This window comes from Cupressus sempervirens, chromosome 9 (genome assembly GCF_028749045.1).
Source record: "Cupressus sempervirens isolate cs-2001-9-10 chromosome 9, ASM2874904v1, whole genome shotgun sequence".
NCBI lineage: Eukaryota > Viridiplantae > Streptophyta > Pinopsida > Cupressales > Cupressaceae > Cupressus > Cupressus sempervirens.
The window spans coordinates 447,687,101-447,693,127 of record NC_143126.1 but is presented as its reverse complement, the minus strand read 5'-3'; positions in this window follow the sequence as shown (position 1 = coordinate 447,693,127).

The following is a 6,027-nucleotide window of genomic DNA, read 5'->3' as shown; positions in this document are numbered from 1 at the left end:
TCTATTTCCCCCATGTTTTACTTTTATCCCCCCTATTTTTAGCCTCTTTCTGACAACTTTCCTCAAGAAACTGAAGACTTTAACTTTCTGGGTCAATGATGACCTAAAGGGTCAAGGTCAACCTCAATCTTAACCTAGATCAAGGATGACCTCAACCCTAACCTATGGTAGAGTCAAACTTGACCCAAACGTAGGTTAAGGATGACCTTGACCCTGACCTAGGGCAGAGTTGATCTCAACCCTGACCCCAAGTCTAAATTTCACATTCTAGAGGTTTCAGGATATCAAGCTTCAAAAAGTTTCATTTTCATACTTCTGAGTTGGTTGTTTTAGATTTCATAATGGTACACTCTTAAATTGCATTTAATCTAGGTCTATTTCTAGGGTTAAGGTTAATTGGGATTTAATTCTCCAATGTCAGCCTCTCTAGAAGTTTGTGCCCTAGATCACTAAATAAGGAAGCCTTCTTCTCCCATTTTGACATCTACTACCTATCAAGTTTACACCCACCATATATGAGTGAAGTTATTATCTACATTTAATGAGGAGACATTATATTAGATGATCCATTATCAAGTATTCAAGCATCTAATTCATCAAGAAGATCCATTATTAGCCATTGAAGAATTACATCTCTATGGATCCCTCTTATTGAAGATTTCTTTAGGAACATTAATTCAATCCTCTTCTTATGTGAAGACCCATTCAAGATTGGTGTTGAAGATCTAATGTCATTTATTTGAGACATCCTACACAATTCTACATTCATTTGGAGCATCCATACTTATGGATTCAAGGATTCGAATCCTCCACAAGAATTTCAGCATAAGCAAGGTGAATAGTTTCATTTAATTTGTTTATTTATATTGCAATTTTAATTACATTTCAAGGTTAATTCCAAACTGGGGTTTGACCAATGCAGACCCCCATCCAAAAAAAAAAACATTTTTCTTGTAGGTACAAGTGTAGGACAAAGAATTGAAGTACAAATTTGGATACCCTTTTTAGTGAACTTTAGAGATTTGCAAACATTATTTTTGTTGGAGTAGTGTAGGTAAAGGTCAACTTTTTGGGGTTAGGGATGACCTTCAATAAGGGGTACAATTGTGCCTCAGGGTAAGATTGTGCCCCTCTGTCTAGGTCAAGGTTGGCCTACTTTTAGAAAGACAAAAAATTTCTAGGTTTTCTTTGTATTAACATTTCCAGTTTGAAGTAGGTTACATAATCTCCCAAACCTATATATAGACATCATAAATCAGTATTTTCCAAATTTTCCCTACTTTTTGGTTAGTATTTTTCTTCTATTCATTCAAGATTTCAAGTAGATACTTTCTATAATAGATTATATGATTTCCTCCTTTCTTCACATTCTTTTTCGTTTGATTCAATTGTGCATTGATCACTACTTTGTGATTAAATTCATTTGGATCTTTCCTTCCTATTCATTTTCATAAACACACTCTCTCGATCTCTATTTTTATCTTATTCATTCTTATTCTATTCAATCCTTCTCTTCTAATCCTCTTCATCAATCCTCTAGATATGGCACTCTAATCAAATAGAAAAACTATCTTACCAATTAGGTTTGACATCAATGACAATATAACAATTGTTCCAATTATAGTTTCAAGCAATCCCCTCTTTGACATTGATGGGAATATCTAGATAATTACCATGCAATCCAAAACATATACTGCTTTGAGCATCTCCCTTTGTGTTTAGTATTAGATCATCATGAATATCCTTAGTTTTATTTTGATTCTCATGTCTGTGTCCTACAATCTCTCTCTTTCAATTTCATTATGATTCACATCCATACATCTCTCATAATCTCCCTCTATCATATTAGAGCATGAAATCAATCATATTTCTCAATATTGCTAGAAATACCTCACACATAGATTCTCCTTTTTTGCAACATCTCTTTGAACTTTCTTTGCTTCTTAATCTCTCTTAAATTCTCTTAATCTTCCTCATTTTTTGCATAGGTAATTGTCTACAACTATCTCATAATAATCTCCCTCTAGATGGTACCTGAATCTCTCCCTCTATGACAACAATCCCAAAGACACTTCATCTATCTCATATATCTTTATCATGTAGATATCTTCATGTCAATAGTTAATTCATCATATGTCATTTGTACTCATGATTGATACAACATTTTACTCTCCTTCCTTCACTACTTTGGGAAAATCCTAAGGTATAACTTTCTGCATCAAATTGTAAGATATTTTGAACAACACATTTTATATAGAGCTCCATCTTAGCTTAAGTAGTCTTTTCTAGGGGAGTCACCCCTAATTTTCCTCTTAGATACTCATGTGCATCCTTAGTGAAAATATCAACTACTTTCTCCTTAGTGTTCACATACTCCAACCTCACTTCTTTGTCTTGAATTAATTCTCTCAAGTAATGATACTTGATAGCAACATGCTTAGTCTTTATGTGCATCACAAGGTTCTTTGATATGTTTACAACACTTATTTTGTCACAATAGATAACAAAATGATCAATGTTCTCTTCCTTCATGCCTTTCAACAATTGCTTGATCCACACAATATATGAACAATTCACTATTGCTGCCATAATTTCAGCTTTAGTTGTTGATTGATAAATATAGTTGTGTTTTTTCTTGTCAATGAGACTAGTCTCTTGACTAGAAAGAAACATCCTCCACTTGTACTCTTTCTATCATCAACATTACCTATCCAATCTACATTTGTGTACACTTTAAGTTCAAAATTGTCATTCTTTCTATAATATAAACCATAGTCTTATGTTCCTTTCACATATCTTAGTATCTTTTTCATTGTCATCATGTGATTTTCCTTAGGACTTGCAAAAAATTGTGCAACAATCCCAAATACCAATGCAATATCAGGTCTATTGTGAACAACATATTGCAACTTTCCAATCATTAATCTATACAATATTCGGTTCACATTAGTAGAATCATTATTCTTCGATAGCTTATGTCCTATAGCCATACTAGTCTTGAATCTTCCATTCCAAAAGTTTTTAGTATCTCCTTGATGTATTTTGATTAATAAATTTAGATACATTTCTTCATCTAATACACTTGTTAACCAATAAAGAATTTGATCTTGCCAAACATAGACATTTAAAATTCCTTCCTCATCTCATCTACAAATGATTTGCATAATGTGTCCTTTCCTCCAAATATGATATCATCAAAAAATATTTTAGATAATAATATCTCATTGTTACCTCCAATCCAAGTATAGATTTTTGTTATCATTGGTTCTAGCAAATCTAATCTTCATCAAACAATTGTGTAGTCTCTCATACCGTTATCTAGGGGCTTGCTTCAAACCATATAGAGCCTTGTGCAATTTACATACCATCTTCTTCTCTTTTGGGTCAAAAAAACATTTTGGTTTTTTAATGTAAACTTCTTCTTCTAGTATTCCATTCAAAAATGTAGATTTGACATCAATTTGGTACACTTTAAATCCTTTATAAGTAGAATATACAAGTAGTGTTCTAACTCCTTCTAATTTTGCAATTGGGGAAAATGTTTCCCCATAGCCAATTCCTTCTTCTTATGCATATCCTTTGTATACTAGCCTAGCCTTGTTCCTTATGACTTTGCCTTTTTCATTTAGCTTGTTCATGAATACCACCTTGTCCCAATAACATTCTTTTCCTTAGGTCTAGGTACTAGATTCCAAGTTTTTTCCTTCTCTATTTGATTAATTTCTTCATTCATTGCTTGAATCCAATCTTCATTCTCCAAAGAATCTTTTACTAATTTCAGCTCAAATTCATTGAGTAGACATGTCTCACTCCTTAGTATTTTTCTTGTCATGACTCTAGATTCTTTGTTACCAATGATATTCTTAGGTGCATGGTGTCTTCTTACATACTTTTCTAGAGTAGGTTCTCTTATTCTTTCTTCTTATACAAGTTCATCTTGAAAATTGAATTTAAGGTCATTTTTCAACTCTTCTTATGGTATGGTTTCTCACTATTGTCTTCTTGATGTTCAAAATCTTCTACATGTACCTCGACATCATTCTACTAATGCTTAGTACCTACAATATGTTTCTCAGCAACTTACTACTGCAACTCGACATTCACATTTTGTTGCTAATTGGTCACTTTGTTCTCTTTCTTAGGTAAGGTGTGGGGATCAACTTCATTCATATTATAAATGTGTTATAATCTTTTGATTCTCTCTTGTATTCTACTTTATTCTTTTCTAAATATTCATCAACTTTCACATTTGCACTTTCCATAACTTTGTTAGTATTAGAATTCAAACACGTATAAGCTTTTTCTCTTGGTGGAATATCATAGGAATATGACTTCATTACATTTAGCATCAAGTTATTCATTCATATTTTTCCTTAGTATATAACATTTTCTTCCAAAAACTTTAAAATACTTCATATTAGGTGCATACCCATACCACAACTCAAAGGGTGTAACGTTTGTACCTATCTTGACTTGCACTTTGTTCAAAGTAATAATTAGTGTACTTACAACTTCTCTCCAATATTTATATGATACATTCTTCTCCATCATCAATGTTATAGAATAGTCCATGATTAATATGTTTCTCCTTTCAGATATTCCATATTAGGGAATGGTCCTAGGTGCTAACATCTACCTTTTTATTCCTCTATCATTGCATAATATATTGAATTTATTAGAGATAAATTATCCTCCTCTATGAGATCTCAAGCACTTCAGACTCTTACCCATTTCCTATTCAACTCTAGCCAAATACCACTTTAGCAATTGAACATCATTAGATTTTTCTTTAAGAAACATCACAGTCATCATCCTATAATATTCATCCAAAAATAGAATAAAATATTTTTCTCCATAGTATCTTGGCACTCCAATAGGTCCACAAAGGTTAGTATGAACCAATTCCAAAATATCATTAGATGTGTATGTCTTTCTCTTGAGACTAGACTTTGTCATTTTTCCTAGTTGACATTGTTTACACATAGCATTATCAGGTTTCTTCAATTTTAATAATCCTCTTACTCTTTTTATCTTACTAATTCTTACCATATTATCAAATTTCACATGACATAACCATAAATATTCAGTTTGTGCAAACAAACATGTCTCATCATGATCACCACTTCCAATTAGTTCACAAGTAGCATCATATATATTTTCCTTCTTGTGATGGAATTCAACTCTATATCCTAATTTTTTCAATTGTGAAACACTCAACAAGTTTTACTTAAGTCCTTCAACCCAATAAATATTGTCACACTTGATCTTATTAATCAATTATATTGATTCTTTACCTTCCACAAGACATGGTGCATCATTACCAAATTTAACATAACTATCTTTGCATGGTTCCATGAATTCAAATTTATTTTTATCACTAGTCATGTGATGTGAACAACCACTATCAATTATCAACCTATCATATTTTCTCACATATGATATTTATTCAGTTTCCTCATCTTCATTAGAATCCTCTTTCACAACAACATAAACAATTACTTCATCATTACTTTTAGATTCATATCAATTTCTTCTTCAACAATGTGACAAGATTTCTTATCTTTTTTCTTTATAATCCTTGTTTTTTCTATTGTCTCTATCATCTCTTCTACCCTTGTACTTGTTTTACCTTCTTTCATCCTTTTCTTCTCTGTTGGGACATCTTGCAGCAATATGACCAACTTTGTTACATGAAAAATAGATTATAGGAAGTTTACCTTTGTATTTTCCTATGCCTCTTGGAAGTCATCTAGCCATCAGTACCTCAAGCTCATCTAGTTCATCATCAAAAACATCACTATCACTTTTCACACATTTTCCTTTTCCTTTCTTACTAAGAACCAATTGTGATTTGAAAGAAAACTCAATAGTATTTGGAGTGAAATTATCAAAATTTGACATTTTAAAAGTAGTAAGCCTACCAATTACACCTTCTAAAGTTAATTTATTACCAAGGATACATCTCAATCCTTGTATTGTAAAAACCTTAATAGCATAAATAGGAAGTCGAGTTCTCAATACCTTTCT